The 17,277-nt window shown below is 46.8% G+C and overlaps 1 protein-coding gene across 2 annotated transcripts in view; it reads right to left on the bottom strand.

Annotated features, from left to right (window-relative positions):
- CUL1 (cullin 1) overlaps positions 1-13,541 on the bottom strand; it is a 132,629-nt gene extending 119,088 nt beyond the window's left edge. For both annotated transcript variants that reach the window (XM_088474257.1, XM_088474254.1), the window contains exon 1: positions 13,334-13,541. The gene's annotated coding sequence lies outside the window, so the exon portion shown is untranslated. The remainder of the gene's footprint in view (positions 1-13,333) is intronic.
- Between the last annotated feature and the right edge of the window lie 3,736 nt (positions 13,542-17,277).

Genomic DNA, 17,277 nt, shown 5'->3' with positions numbered 1-17,277 from the left:
GTCTAGTGTGTACCAGGCTTAAGCATGTGCACTATATTCCTCCTTCCTGCATGTTCTGTGAATATACAGTAGCTGTAATGACATTCTCTTGAAAATACTCGTAATTAACTTATAAAGCCCTGCGCAAACCCAAAATTAGATCATTAGAAATACATCTTGTGCAAACAATAACAAGAATTATAATGTGCAGTGGTTAGTATTGAAATATATAAAATCCAGAAACACCTCCATAAAATATGTAACCGGGAAATTAGAGCCCGTTGACAACTTTCACCATAGGCTGCAATTTCCTGGTTCCAACGCGATTTCAGCAAGGTAACCACTAGATTTAAACTACCAATTAGTTTTAAAACAAAATCAGTTTTTTTGCTTTAAAACAAATTGGCTCTTTAAATCTAGCGGCGACCTCACTGAAATCACACTTGAACAGGAAACCACAGCCTATTACACATGGGCCATTAAGTAAATAGCCTTTGTAAAATTAATAAATCATCTAAAACATCAGACCTTATTCCTTAATGCATTTGTGCAAAATCTAGAAGCCAGCTCCAAAAGTTACTGTTGAAAATGGTTTCAGTTTATCCAAATAATAAGTGGTCTAAAAATTGGTCTAATTTTACAAAAAAAAAATCCTTAATTACGGGACTGCTTGAACAAACAATGCTATTTATGTATTTTGCTCTGTATGTAGGGTGGGTCTTCAACCTTTGGCGCTCCAGTTGCTGTGGAACTACAGATCCCAGGATGCCCTGCCACAGTTTTAGCATTCTGTTATATCAAAATGGTGGCAGGGCATGCTGGAATGTATAGTTCCACAGCAGCTGGAAGGCCAAAGGTTGAAGACCCATTTAGATATTAGTCATTGGCTCTAAAGCTGGGTACACGTTATTACGATGGATCGGTCAGCGGACCAATCCGCCGTCCGAGCAGCAGATTGGTAAATTTGTATAGCTTCCCAATCAGCCGCTCAATATGTTTGGACTGACATCACAACTGGACAGGCATTTAAATTTTCCTACCCAGTTGAGATGTCAATGTCGGCAGTCCCTGCAGCAAGTGTACGGGCAGTTGGTAGATTTCCCATACACACATGTAGATATATCTTTCAGTTGTCAGCATCGGCTGTGCTGCAGGGCCGAACTGCTAGGCCTATGAATGACAGCATACACAGAAATATTGGGGGTACACGCAATTTGCTGCAAAGAAACGTTCCGGTAGTAACCCTTTTCTATAATATGTTACACACTTGTCCGAGGAAGATATCCTTCATTGGTCCTTGAATGACAGCAAACGGGCACCTAGAAACTTCTCGTCATACTGACTAATCACCGCGCCCTGCCTGATTTAAAAAAGGCAGAATGCGTACTGCCCTTTTGATGGCGCCCTGCTAAAACAACCTACCGGTTGCCATCCCCACCGAGGGGTCTGCAGTGTCCTGCGGGTGGGAAAAATAGCGATACAGCGGTCACCGCCGGTGAATATTCACTGACACAGGAGAACTTTGGGACAGCACGCCATGTCTGTAAGTGCTGGGCACGCCCCTAAGAGTAATGAAAAAGGGCATGTCTTAACTTAAAGACACCCCTTTTCTTGTGTCCATATCTCCTTTTCGGGCACGCACAGGAGTGCCCCTTTCTAGGTCCAGCACCGGAACACTATCTGCATCCCATGATTTTAACCACAATACTCATCTAGCCACCACTGCTAGACCTGAAATTTTTGACTGAGCCAAAAATGTATCTAAAAGCGGCTTTTCCCAAACAATCTGCTCCCACTTTGAGTTGCTCTTCCTAGACAACAATTGGGACCTAGAACTGTTTGACTGGATCCCTTCTATCAAAAGGTCGATCCACTTCTGCATAGACTACGCTACTCAGGGTGAGGCCATACTAGGTCTTAAAGCTAAACCAGCTGCTAAATGGATTTCAAAACACTCACATTTATGGTCAGAGCTATCTTTTACAGCGGTTTCAGCAGGAAAAGGGAGAGCCGTAGCCTTAGATAATCTTGCCATAGAAACATCTACTCTAGGTGACTATTCTCTATATCAGTGATTCCCAACCTCGGTCCTCAAGGCACACTAACAGTCCTGGTTTTGGCGATATCCATGCTAAAGCACAGATGGTCTAATCAAAATAACTGAGGTACTAATTAAGTTGCTTGTGCTCAAGTATGGCTATCCTTAAAACCTGGACTGTTAGTGTGCCTTGAGGACCGTGGTTGGGAATCCCTGCTGTATATACAATATAATTATCTGAAATAGGGTACATGGGAGAACATCTTGTGCTGCCTGCAACTTTTTTTTTTTTTTTTCACAGATTTGCCCATAGTTCTGCTATAAAAGGGCCCTGCTTTCAATTAGCTTTTTTACCCAAAATTTGCGCGGTCGTTTTTCACCAAAGTACGCAACTTATGAAATTGTTTTGGGTCATTTATCATTAGGGGGGGGCATCCCAAAGGGTTCTGAAAGAAATCCCCACATTTTTAGCCAAAAATAGGGATTTTGCATTTGTTTTCGCCTGGTCTGGAATGGAGAAAACTTATCTCCAGTTTATTTTCGCCAATTGCATTTTCACCTGATTTTTGGCGAAAAGATCGCCTTTTTTAGTCGAAAAACGGCCATTTTCACCGCTAATTGAATACGGCCCTAAATTGCAAAGAGTAAGGAAAAACAATGAACATTTTCTTTGAAAAAAAAAAAATAATTCCGGAAAAATCATTGGATACATTTTCCTGATTATCACCATCCTCAAGGTCAGGGATGGGGAACCTCGTATAAGGCCCCCGGAATAGTTTGGTCTGGCCCTCTGAGCTTTTTGTGCTTGCCTCATCTGGCACCCTGCAGCCAGAATCTATGCAGCAGTGCAACCTGGGGTATCCTTAGGATGCTTCAGACAGTCACACCGCTGCCCTTACAGCTCCTTGGAGCATCCTCAGCATTGATGTAATCACTGGCGATTGTGGCCTCACCCCCGTTTGACATCACATGGAGGGGGCGTGGCCTGCACAGGGACCGCAAATAATGTTATATATCAAAATGGCCCTCGGCCCTCTGGGTGGAGTTTAATGGGAAAGCCTCTTCTCAGGCGGGCCGCGGGCAGCTGACAGTGACAATAATAATAAAGAACTAACAGCCGGGTGACGCAATTCAGGGGGCGGGGCCACAATTGAGAAGCTGCCCCACAAGGCAATCGGCACACCGGGATTTTTCCTGCTGAAGATAAGGGCCAATCCGCCCCTGGTGGAATGCTGCACTAGCATCCATAGAACTCCTCTCAGCTGTGTCCGGTCAAAGCTGTAAGAGACACTGTGTGGGCACGTTCTCAGAGCAAAAACAGCTATTACAGATGACGTCAGCTGCAAACCAGGAAGCAAGTTCCAGACCAGTCCACCCTGACTAGACAAAATGGGGATGGCTGTGTTAATGGCCACCGGCTCTTCTTTCACCCCAACAAAAGGGTTGAAGAATTGGAGTAGACTCACTCTGGGCCTACCATTATTCAAAAGGGTAACATGCTGAGGTACGACGTCAGCTGAACAAGGAGGTTCAATCAGATGATTATTGGTATAGTCCTACAGCTGAAAAGAGAATCTGCTGATAACAGGCTAAATTACCTTCTGGGGACACACATGCTTGATGTCCTACTTCTGAGGAGGCACTTGGTCCGTGACTGGTTGCAGAGACCTCGGCCGGTTCTGTGGAGAAACCAGCCTGGGTCAGGTCTTTTGCCCTTTCCATATCTTCGGTTATAAAAGTAGAATTATCTAATTTTGTACCCACTTAGAATAAGTGTGATTCGCAACAGAGTGTAGCCAATGTAGAACAAGGTCCTATCCTGGTAAACTATTATTCTCCAGGTGGGTCCAGGGCTTTGGGGCCTATGGAGGTTCTATCCTGGGCCAAATCATTGGATAAGGACAGTTTTAGGTTTAGAAAGGACATCCTCTTCACTAGAGAAATTATTATCCTCAGCCAGGCCCAAGTCACACAAGTGACAATTTTTGGGACAAGTGTCTTGTTTATCAAAATCTGATATTTCCTCAGATGAGGAAGGAAAAAAGAAGAAGATTTCGAGGTAGAGGACTGGAAGGATTTGGTGTCTAGGGAGTGGAGGATTTGCTTAAAGCAGTGGTTCTCAAACTCGGTCCTCAGGACCCCACACAGGTCACGTTTTGCAGGTCACCCAGCAGGTGCACAGGTGTATTCATTACTCACTGACACATTTTGAAAGATCCACAGGTGAAGCTAATTATTTAACTTGTGATTGTGAGGAGACCTGGAAAACATGCACCATGTGGGGTTCTGAGAACAGAGTTTGAGAACCTGTGGTTTAAAGCAATCTGTCAAGTCCTTGACCTAGAGCAGGGGTGGGGAACCTTTTTCTGCCGAAGGCCATTTTGATATATATAACATTATTTGTGGGGCCTGTGCAGGCCACCCCCCATCCATGTGATGTCACACGGGGGTGGGGCCACAATCGCCAGTGATTATATCAATGCCCAGAGCATACTGAGGATGCACCAGTGAGGAAGAGAGTGTACTGCAACACTGGTCAGGCGGCGACAGGCAGGGTAAGTTGCGGGCCTGAGGGCCGCCAACCTGATCGTCGCCTCTCCACTCTGTCCCTTCCCCATGCTGTGAAGTTAAAGTTTAATTTCACAGCCTGGGGAGGGGGCAGAGAGGAGAGGAGACAATAGGGCTGGCTGCAGTGCCTTGTAAACTCAGCCCAGGATTCAGGAAGACCTTGGCAGTGGTACAGTCTGGAATGGTAGAGCTGCTGACAGTGGTGTAACATGGTGTGTGCACTATGGATATGCAGGGCACAAATATAGTGTTTATGTATGCCAAGCGGTATTGGAGTGTGCCCTCAGGCTGGCGGCACGGGAGGAGGAGAAGGGTCACACCAAGCGGCAGAGGCTGTGTACACAGAGTTGTATATACAAAAGGGGGATGCATATGTTGGCTCTAGAATAATAGTGTTATGGTAACTTATTATACCTAACCAAAGGGTACTATGAGTGCTAGTAATACTTTAATAGTTGTTGCTAATTTAAATTTTTTTATGCATTATGTTTTGATTCTATGCACTAGCCCAAGCTATAAATTAAGGGGCCTATCCATTAGCAGATCTTTCTGAAAGACAAAAGATTTATCTTTTGAAAATTCCTGGGGCTACTGTGACAGATATCTGTCATGTACATGACAGATTTTTGCAAACGACGAACGATATTGCATGACATCATTCTGGGAGTGGATTTTTTTTTCTAATATCTGTCAGTGATAAACGATAATTGACCAACATGTTGGAGAGACAAAAGACCAAGTTTGTCGGCCGCGGGAGTGCGCATTTTTATCATTCAGAGCCTAACCATTAGCAGATAAATTGAACGACTGAACAATAAATAGTTCATCGTTCAAATCTATCTGCTAATGGATAGGCCCCTTTAGAATATGTTTTGCCCTTTCAAAATTCACTTTTATTTATTGAAACAGTTATATACTGAATAAAAGTGCACCCAAACTTTCCAGAGATAACCGTATACCAAGCTGCTACCCACTGCCCATCACCCTCTACCTCCCTCTGTCACCCACTGCTTCTCCCTATCACCCTCTACCTCTCCCTGTCATCCACTGCTTTGTGGCATATTGTAATCTTGGGGTGGGGAGTAGCATATTTTTGTACCAGGGCCCGCCACTGTCCCTAGAATATAGTCTAACTGCTGTACACAGTTATTTGTTTTGAAGTTCTAATTGACCTCTTTTTATGAGTTTAGAAAAAGTGGCTTAGGAGAGTGCTCTGGCCGACTTTATTTTTATTTTATTATTATTATTATTATTATTCTCCTTTATTTATATGGCACCACAAGTATTCTGCCCTGCTCGTTATTTTTTTTCTACTCAATTTAATTTATAGTGCATGCTATTTTGAATTAGCTGTGAAGAATATATTCTGGTCCTTGGCATTTGTTCTTTTAGCATTTATAATGTTGAACCTATTGAGGGGAGGGGATAATGAGCATAATGATGATCTGAGAGGAGGGTCCGGTGGTGGGGGGCGGTTATTCTGTTCTAAGGGGAGATGATGATCTGTCAAAGGGAGGGGGATCTGCTGCACTAGGGGATCGGGGGAGGAGATGATCTGTCTGAGGGAGGCTATTCTGTACTAGAGGAGATCTGTCTGAGGTGGAGGGGGGTCTGCTGTGCTAAGGGGGAGATGATGATCTGTCTAAGTGGGAAGGGTGGGGGTGTGCTATACTAGGGGAAGATGATTATCTGTATGTGGGGTGGGGTAATTTTGTGCTAAGGAGAGATGATAGTAGATTTGTGGGGGAGGAGGGCTATTGTGTGCTAGGGCTGGAGGATGGTGCTGATGAGACAGGATGATGGCATTGGGGAGACACAGAAGGATGGTGCTGAGAGAAGCAGGGGGTGGTGCTGGAAAGACACATAAGGGGGTGATGGGCTGGAGACACACACAGAGGATGGTAGGACTGCTGGTACTATTAGAAGAAAAGACTAGGGGACAGTAATCATCAGTAAGACAACAATTCTAATGAAACCATATTACGATGCAAATGGTACCAAATGAGCAAATATCTTTTATTAATATAAAATTGTTTGATATGGGAAACTCACATTTTGTCCTGCCCCAAAACTTGTTACTATCTGGCTGAACCTATGTTGTATGATGAGAACATTGGCTTTATTGCGACACAATCAGGAGGCGGCTTCCAGACCGTGTGATCTCCTGCTTGAATAGTGAATACCGACTCAATACACTACCTCTCCAGGGAGGACCAATTTCTTCAGAGGTTCCCCAATACAGAAAAATCATATAGGTAAGAAAATACTTATTCACACGCTTGTTGTACTTATTCACTGGAGAGAGGGACTGTGGGCATGCCCATCAGCTCCTGGAGCGGTGGGCATGCCCCCAGCATGACTAAAATGGGGGGGTCCACATTTTCAGGCGCGCGTACATAGGGCCACTTCGATAGTTTTTTCCAGGGCCACTTTAAATTCCCAATTCACCCCTGCATACCACCATCGTTCTTCACCCTGTATCTACCCTCCAATGCCTCCGGTCCTCCGTTTATTTGCTGCCCTGCTGCTTTCCTGTGCAGAGCTTCACTAACCCTTATTTGGGAACCCTGGTGCCTCAGACAAGGAGAGGGTCTCGAGGGACATATTTACATGGTGGACCTAGAGCGACACTCTTGGGGGGGGGGGGGGAGATTGCAAAGATGGAAATAACAAAATATTAAAAATAAAAATAATTACTAAGCTAACTAGTGCTAACCTGCTCCTACCAGCACTTACTGAAAACTAGTCGTATAACAAATATGTAGCAGCCAAAGCTGTTACAATCAATGTGTGATAGTTACTACTAGTACAATCAATGTGTGGGAACATACTGCTAGGTGTAGAACAAGATGAAAGTAGGTTGTGGAAGCAGTTGTGAGAAGAGGGAGGGGGAAAAGGTGGGATAGGGATAAAAGAGATAAAAGGAACAGAGGGAAAACACCTGCAAAAGGAGATAAAAAAGCAATAGACATACACAAAATGGAACACACAATGGAGGTGGCTGAGGCACACATACAAAACTGTTAACGGAGAAACAAACACAAAGAGGGAGACAGAGGTAAACATACGGGTGGGACAGAGGCCCTGATTCAGAGCCGGATGCTCTGACAGAGCGCTCGCTCTGAATCAGGGCCGTCCTTCTCTTATTTTAGAGCGGCCTCCTGGCCGCTCACATAGCTGTGGGTGACCACCCACAGCTATAGCGAGCGGCCAAAAAGATGGTCGCGATGGTCAAGACCATCACGACCATCGGGCTTGCGACGAGACCCTTGTGGTAGGGTCTCGTTGCCGCAAGCCCTGGAGTGCTTTCGGCTCTAACAGAGGCACTCCCACTGACATCACTTGTGATGTCAGTGGGGCCGGCCCAGGCGGTATACGTTCCGATAGGAACGCCTCCGTCTGGGCAACCACGCCCCTGGCACGCCTTCCAAAGGGGGCGTGCTGTCACTCACCATCGACAGCACGCCCCCTTTGGTATGAGACCCATAGCGACGGCTTGGCCGTCGCTATCCGGGTCTCGCGCATGCACACGACGGAGCCGGGTGCACATGCACACTGGGCCAACATCGACCCACTTGCGATCAGGTCTGAATCAGGCCCAGATATCGAAAGAGAGAAGAACATGCAGATGAAACGGGAGTCAGGGGTGGGTGGAATGCCAATGTGGGGAATTGGAGAATGTGAGAAGAAGAGAAGTAGAGGTGGATGTGAGGACACTGGACCTGATTCAGAGTTGTATGCTATGCCAATATTTTCAAAGTTTAGCGATTGGCCATCTGGGTGTGCGTAAGTTTTCAGGGTGTGTTGCTGTCTGCGTCTGTGATGCCGAACGTGCAAAACTTGGCTTCGGCGTCTCGGTTCAAGTGGACATTCTGCATGACCATAGTGTCACTCGGAAGGCAGATTATCGAAAGATCTGCATAAGTGGCTGCGTACAGAGTTGCTTGGATTCGTGATGGCACCGCTGGGCGTCTCCTAAATACAAATCCCAGCATCTGCGACATTAACATAACTTCACATATACTCTGTGTACAGATACACAGCAGCGGCAGCATTAGCATACAACTCTGAATCAGGCCCACAGTGTGTGTATTGGTGAAATTGGGCCCCCTAGATTTGGTAATACGCATACAAGGCCAAGTCATATCTAGTGCTAGGTATAAGATGGTGAACCAGGTATGATGTCAAACATACAAAGCTGTGCATATCAAATATATAACTGAGTCATATCTTAGTAGGCCTATAATATTATAAGCCATAACTGATGCCAAGCAAAATATTCAGAGCCATGCCTTTGCCATGTGTATAAAGCAAATTAATTCTGTGTTAAGTACAAGATACTAACTATATCTGTAAACATATTATGCTAGACCATATCTATAGTTTGCTGTAACATGCTGATCAGTATTTGGTGCAAATTATATACTCTACTTCATATTTGTGTCAATTTGCTCCCTGACTGACAATCACACTGCAGGAAAATAGTTACTGCAACCGGCTACTGTAATGTACTTTGAAGCAATGCGCAGTGCAACTCAAACGCATGCGCATTTTACAGATAATCGTTCCATTGTGTAAACATCGGCATTGTGTTATTCTCAGTATCAGGCCAATAGCGCGGTTTATAGTCAAGCTTTGCTAGATTGATTTACTTGCATAATCACTGGTTGCAGAGGTGCCAGTGGAAGTAGTTGGGTTTTACAATCTGGATTAAGGAAGGTTCAGTGTAACAAAACAATAAAAAGTTAGGAATGCAACTTCAATTAAGGAAATAATGGTGCCTTTTACAATGCTTAAAGTGCACATAAGTAGACATGACTAATTTTAATAGAGAAGTGACCTGAAATTATATATTTAGAGAATAACATTGTATAAGATGTTAATAAAGTAGCACTATTAATAATTACAATTGAAGAGTAGGTGCGTAATGGTTTTTGTATTGTGTAGAATGAAAATGTTATAACTCATGTACTGTAAAGTAGAACTCACAGTATATTATAAATATCAGTCACCTGAACCATCTTATAATACATTAATACTCTATAAGATAGGCCACACTTGAACATTCAGCAAAAGAAAATATATTTGTTCAGTTAAATATACATGACATTTCATAACTGTTCAAGACCTCATATCCACAGTCTTCAAAATGGGATGGGTACAGGATGCCGGCGCTCAGGATCCCGGCGGTCAAACCCCCTCCCCACTTGCCCTAAACCTAATAAACCTAACCCTACCACCTTTGTGCCTAACCCTCTCCCTCCAACCCCGCTACTTACCTTTGGGATTCCGGCGCTCAGGATCCCAAAGGTGCCAGGATTCTGACAAGTGTTGAGATTCCAGTGCCGGCATTCTGAGCTTCAAAATCCCTATGATCGGAATATTGACCGCATCCCCTTCAATATAAAAGGTATTTCATAAAGAAAAATGAGATGACACAGGGGCCTGTTCTTTACAAGGTGTAAATAGCTCATGACTTTCGTACTGGAGGCTGGGAGTAGTGCATTTGCACTGCAAGCCCCATTTTCTGCATTCAATGCAAGTGAAACTCAATGAATTTACCATTGAGCCCTCTGGATTTCAAATACAAGTGCTGCTTATGCACTGCATGTCAAACACTTTTGTATTTCACATGGTGTCACTGGTATTAGTGACTTCTGTGGGAAGCCCAGCCTAAAGGGTACCATACATCTGGTTGGATCAGGGAAATGGCCATCTGAACTACTGATCGGCGGCCACCGATCTTTGTGATCCGCGGGGAAAATCTTCATTTGCCAATCCCATTCATATTTTAGTCGGGATAGGCAAATCAGGGAAATCCAGTATGTTGGATTTCACGGATGCCCCAACCCCGGCATATGGGGAAATCGAGCAATTGTGACAATCTGTCGCTGATGTATGGGGCCCATAAGCCTGTTCTCTTATATCCTCTAGCCATGTGTGACACTGGGGACGGGGGATACTGACCGCCAGGATCCAAGCTGTCAGTATTTCATAACGATTCCAAATGAAGACGGGCAGCCACAAAGATTCTATAATAACACCCTTAATTTAGAACTATGTAATACACGACAGATTAAAACACTATAAATATACCGCACATATATAGTTTTATAGGTAGATAATTGTGTTGGGTACAGATAGGTAGATGGTATCATTGGGTACAGGGACGGTTCTAGGGGCGGGCTAACAGCAGGGCCAGATTAACAATGGGGCGGATGGAGCTACAGCTCCAGGCCTCCAAATAAAAATAGGCCCATCATCATGACAGCATGATGTTGACTGACTATCTGCTGTCCACATGGTCAGCCATGAAAGTAGTAAAATTGAATTTCTAGTTACTTCACAAAATATATTTTTTTTCTTTTACATATTTACGGAGACATTGGTGTTGAGATTATAGCGGGTGTATATGCCCATGTGGCTCTGGCCACACCACACAGCACTGGTCACACCTCATCTGCTTTTCAAAATAGGCCCTTAATCATTTTTAGCTCCAGGCCCTTGTGGCCCTCAATCCGGCCCTGGCTAACAGGGCCGTCGCCCGGAGCGCCGGCCCCTAGAGGGCGCCGCCGAGTCCCCTCCCCATCAGTGAGGGACCTGCGGTTGCCTCTTCTTGCTCGCAGGCGCCACAGCTCACCCACAGATGCCGCTCCCCGCCTGCCGGAGCCACAGCTATCTTACTGCCTTCTGTCTGACAGCCTGCCTGAGCCCACTGCGGCGGTTCGCCGCCACTTCCCTTACCTCCCTTCCCACAGTGCAGAACCCCTGTGGCATTCTGGGAGTCCCAGAATACTATGTGCGGCAGCCGCAGACGTCACTGAGCGCAGGGGAGAGAGGAACCGCGGGACGGACCGCCAACAGAAGCGCTGGCAGCAGCAGAGCTTGGTGTTGGGTGTGAAGCGTCCGACTCCTGAGTCCTTACACCATAGTCACCAGCTCACTACCAGCCGGATTCATCTGTCAGCCTTGTCCCAGCCCCAGCAGCAGGTGGTGGTGGTAAGTACATCCATTTGGGAGCCCCAGAATGCCAGGCATGGCCGGCGGCTGCAACAACGTCACTGAGCACGCAGGGGAGAGGCAGGCAACCCACCGGGACATGGAGATCAGCAGCAGCTTGGCGCCGGTGAGTGTCAGGATGTCAGGGAACTTGGTCTAGATGCCTGGCCACGGCGCACGTAGTACTGCAGGATACTCACACCACCTCCACTCACTCATCAGCTCCCTCCAGTCCCTGCTTGTTCAACAGCCTGATTTGTGAATACTGCTGTAACCCCTGGCCCTGCCTGTGCCTGACTGATCTCTGGCCCCTGCTGTCAGATTTTGTGAAAAAGGTAGGTACATCTGATCATTCATATCACATTGTAAGGGGCATTACTCTGTGTGACATATTATGTAAGGGTCATTACTCTGTGGCATATTGTGTAAGGGGCATTACTGTATGTGGCATATTGTGTACAGGGCATTCCTCTGGCATATTGTGTAAGGGGCATTACCCTGTGTGGCATAATGTATTATAAGGTGCATTACTATGGAATTGGTATGAAATCCCGGCAGTTGGGATGCCTGCTGTCAATATACCGACAGCAGCATCCCGATGCTCAGGATCCTGACAAGGGTCAGGTAAGTATGGTAACCATCCTCCATTGTGCCCCTAACCCTAACTCTCTGTTGTTGCATCCTAACGCTAACCCTCCCCATCCCTTGGTGCCTAAACCTAACCCACCCCCCCTTAGTGTCTAACCCTAACCTCCCCCCCGGTGATACCTAAACCTAACCTCCCCCTTCCGTAACCTAACCCCCCTGTGACGTCTAAATTTAACCCCCCCCCCCCCCCCGTGGCTAAGACCTAACAAGCCCTGCTATACTTATGATCAGCATCCCGGCTGTCGGGATTCCGGCGTTGGCATGCCATGTATTCCAGCACCTGTCTTCTGGCTGGGTAGTGGCATTCTGATGTCGGGATTTCGTCAGCCGGGATGCCGGCTGTATGTATGATAACTATATCCCTCTCTACAGTGTGCCATAACGTGCATAAAGAGTATTACTGTGTGGAATAATGTGAATAGGCTCTGTGTAGCATGACATACAAACGCTGGCAGTGCCATATTCACAATCTGTGCTGCTGTTCCCAAACACTTCCAGTCTCCTAGAATGCCGGTGGTGCCGTGCGTGACGTCATCGCGCATGGCAATGCATCCGCCTTCTGCTGGGTGTCACAAAGCTACACATCGTATTCAGGAGCACGCTCGGAGAAACACCCTCTTTTGTTTCTGCCTGATTTTATTTTTTTTATTGGGGGGGCGCCAATGGGAACTCTCGTCCTGAGCTCCACAAGGTCTAGAACCGGCCCTAATTGGGTAGTACACATGAAGTTGGGTGCTGTAGATGCAACATAGTACCACTAATAAACCTCTGGATTGTACAATGTATCCTCCTCTCTTGCTCTCACTACCACCCACTAGCTGACTGCTCTCCCAGTAACATACTCATATACCCTCCTAAGGGGAAGCAGTGTGTGTGATGCCAGAAGTACAGGGCAGGTGCAGTGTATATGACAGGAATTACTACCCTCCAACTCATCACCTCCCATTACTGTCACACTGCTGTATGTACCATCCTGTATACCTCACACACGGCTATGTGCCTGTGTACACTGCATCTAGTAACACAGCCATACTCACTCTCTATCATCACTGCAACTTTGTGTCACTTACCTGACAGGGAGATACATATGATAGAACTTACCTGCATTGTCTCGGCGTCGTGCTGCCCGTGTCAGGTACAGGGGCTGGTGGTACGGATGTGGTCGGCGGACGGGGTTTCCGGCTCTCAGCCGGGCAGGAATAACGCAGCAGACGCAATAGGAAGCGGCGCACCTGGCGAGTGAGGCCTCTGTCAGTGAGCGCTGCTGCCTGGGAGGCAGATGATGCTGCCCGTCATCTCATGGTCACAATTAGCTCCTCCCACTGATTCCATATAGTTACGCCCCTTATTACCATAAGTCAGAGTCCGTCATTGCTCCAATTGCAGAACAGCTTCGACGTCACCAATCCGAAGAAAACAGCCCGGTGACGTCACTTGTCACACCCCATCCCTCGTACGTCATCATCTCAAACTGTGTCTGCCTGCCAGTGCCTGCTTGCATAGTCTGCCTGCCCTACCTGGTATTTGGCAGCTCCTGCCTTAACAAGCGCATACATCATCATTACCTTGTGCTGCTGTTATACACCTGCTGTAACACACGAAGCAACTTTGTATCACCTACTCGTAGCATATGTACTATTATGATTATATGATTATCACTGCCTCCTGAAAACTGCACTGAGAATACAATACTTAAGGCAGGTCAGTGGCAAACGCAGGATTTTTAGAGGGGGGTTTCCAAATGCTTGATTTTAGAGTGAGTGTGGCCAGGCCATGAATAATTAGCACTTAACCATCTTTAATATGTGTCATACAAAGTGTAATGTGCATCATAATTCCAGCATATCCAAGATCAGCGATCCCAGTAAACAGTGGCGTCACAAGGGGGGTGCGGGCCGCACTGGGTGTCACCCTCCAAGGGGGTGACACCAAAAAGCCACACACTCCCCCAGCCATCACACAGCTGACTGCACCCTCCCCGCCGTCAGAGATGCCCGCAGGGTCGCCGAGAGGGGCTGAGCAGTGAGCACACTATTGGCCAAAGGTGCCGGGTCCTGGGCAGGGGATCAGCCCACTGCCCTCCCACTTCCCACCCACCTTTGCGGCTGCCGCCCGGGACGGCCGTCATGCTGAAAAGACAGTGTGCGGCGCGTGACATCATGTCGTCACACTGCGCCGCCGCTGCTGAAGGAGAGGAGCTCAGGAGCCCGCTGCCGTCCACTACTCCGCCCAATGCCGCCGCTGCTGGAAGGCTTGAAGAGAGGGGCTGTTAAGAAGAAGGTAAGTGAAGCAAGGTAGCCGTCTGGGGACACAGAAGGGGGGGGGGGAGCTGCCTGGGGACACAAGTGGGGGAGGATAGCTGGGGACACAAGGCTGGCTGGCATAGGACACAGAAGGGGAGGCAGCTGGCTGGGGACACAAGTGGGGGAAGGCTTGCTGGGGACATAGAAGGGGGGAAGGATAGCTGGGGACACAAGGCTGGCTGGCAGAGGACACAGAAGGGGTTGAGCTGGCTGGGGACACAAGTGGGGTAAGGATAGCTGGGGACACAAGGCTGGCTGGCAGAGGACACAGAAGGGGGGGGGAGCTGGCTGGGGACACAAGTGGGGGAAGGCTGGCTGGGGACATATAAGTGGGGGAAGGCTGCTGGGAACAGAATTGGGGGAAGGATAGCTGGGGACACAGAAGGGGGTGCTGTCTGGGGCCACAGAAGCGGGGATCGGCTAGCTGAGGAAACAGAAGTGGGGATTGGCTGGATGGCTGGGGACAGAGACATGGGGGCAGGCAGTCTGGGGACACAGAAGTGGTGAAAGGCTGGCTGGGGACATTGAAGGGTGGATTGGCTGGCAGTCTTGGGACACAAAAGTGGGGATTGGCTGGCTAGGGACACAGAAGTGGTGGTAGACTGGCGTCATCAAGCCCCCCCAGGTGCGCCCGGCATTCTGGGATGAGCACTGCAGTGTGCGTATTGGACTGTTGGACTGGTAAGGGGAGAGAGAGCGTGGAGCTGCGCACCTTGGTCCTGATTTTTTATTTTTTTTTGGTGGAGGTGGGGGTGTCGCCATTAGTTATAGCACCGGGTGACACCAACCCAGTAAGCCGTTAAATGTGGCAGTAGGGCCATCCTGCCTGAGCTAAATGTTTTTATTTCAGATGGGTGCTCCATTCCAGAGCATTGGAGCAAGTCTGGGAGTCTGGGGGTGCAGCAGAAGAACCTAGCACTACCCTGGGCATATATGTACATATTGGTCTTCTTATGCACTGAATAGTGTATTATACTATATTAATAATTTACCCTATTGGTGGTCTATAGCATTGCACCCCTAACTGCATGTTTTCCAGATCTCCTAGTTGGTGCACAGGTGTATTTAATACTGGCTGACACATATTAAAAGACCAACAGGGGGTGCTATTTATTTCATTTGTGATTCTGAGAAGAACATGCAGTAAAATTCTATTATTTTACAATTTCTATTGTGGTTATGGGCTGGGGAGGGGGTTTTCCAGGCAACCGGAAACCCCCCCTGCGTGTGCCTATGCATGTGTTCTAATTCAAAGATAATTTAGCATAGTCCGTTGCCTGTGGCCGTGAGATTTTCTTAACCTTGCGCCATGGGGTTTTTTGCTGCAGGCGCAAGGTTACCGGTATTCAGTTGGGTTCAAGGGTTATTTTCCCGTCGCACAAGTTTTTTCTTGAGCAGCTTCTGAGCAAGTACAAGTTTTCCTAAAATCGTTTTGTTAAGGAAAAATTGGGACTTGCTTCAGAACCCCTTGGACATCCCCCCCCAATGCCTAATTAGGCAATTGGAAGTTTTCTATTATCTTAATTAGTCCAATAATTACACTACAGCTCATTCATTTGAATACACCCCCAGATTTGTAGATTACTCTGTAAAGGATGAACTTGAAATGTGTGTTTTGCACAGAAATTGGTCAACCTGCTGTGACTTGTGGCTGCGGCATTCCCCACAAAACCACATTTAGCCAATTATTTTTTTTAAGGGTACAGTCTGTGCCCTATTTTTGAAAAATGCGGGTTTTGGTTGGGAGCAGGCATACCCGCTGTAATTCAAAGTTGGTTGCGATACCCGAGTAATTATTTGTGGCCAAAATCACGTGGCCAATTGAATATGCCCCAATTAGTACTGTTTAGAGTAAATACATTGTTGCTGTTTGTTTTGTTACAGTTTGTAACACTCGTTTTGCCAAACTGTAATAAAGAGTAGTGGTAAAATGCATTTTACCACAACTGTTTACGAATCACAACAGTATTGTTAAATATGTAAAAATGTTTAAATATGTGCAATGTAAACCGGACCTGCTGTACCATACGGCAAACTAAGCCAACTGCCGAGGCTCAACATTTCGGGGGGTGCTAAAATATTGGGGGGTACTCAGTTAGCCGTGGGGTTTACTCCGTGACTAATTGCCGGACAAAATCCCTGGGGAAAGGCTATTCAATTAAATAGCCTCTTTCCTGCACCGAAAAATTGGGACTCACGCGGGGAAACACACTAATTCCTCGTAAACTGCAGAATCAATGGGTCTCCCCATTGAATGAGTGACATTTCACTAATTTGGGGGTTGTTTCAGGAATCCGTTTTGCGGCCAGATTTCCCATTTTTAGTCTTGCGCATACTTCTTTGTCCAAGGTTATGCATCTGTGAGAAGCTACAGACGATACAGAGTCAGTTGCATCTCTGCTGCATCTCCCCATTGCAAAATGAATGAGTGCAATTGGGCATTTGCACATAGGCCAAGTGTTCTGATAACGTTTCATGGGCGCATATATGAAATTGCAGGTTATGCCGACTAGAGCGTACACAGAGATCTATCTGATCTCAAATTTATCTTCTTGTACCGATATAGGACTAGTGCATATGCACGCTGATAATAACGGCTACTTCAACAAGTGGATGGATGGGGTCGGTATGGCTTCATAGATGTGTGCAGCTGTGCATACAGGCAAAAAAACATATATCTGTGCAACTCTGCCCCTTAGAGTTTTCATTTATCCCTGTACAAAGTGCCACCGACCCCAGGGA

This window comes from Taudactylus pleione, unplaced genomic scaffold, assembly GCF_031769625.1.
Source record: "Taudactylus pleione unplaced genomic scaffold, aTauple2 ptg000150l, whole genome shotgun sequence".
Classification (NCBI taxonomy): domain Eukaryota; kingdom Metazoa; phylum Chordata; class Amphibia; order Anura; family Myobatrachidae; genus Taudactylus; species Taudactylus pleione.
This window is presented reverse-complemented; position numbering and strand designations above follow the sequence as displayed.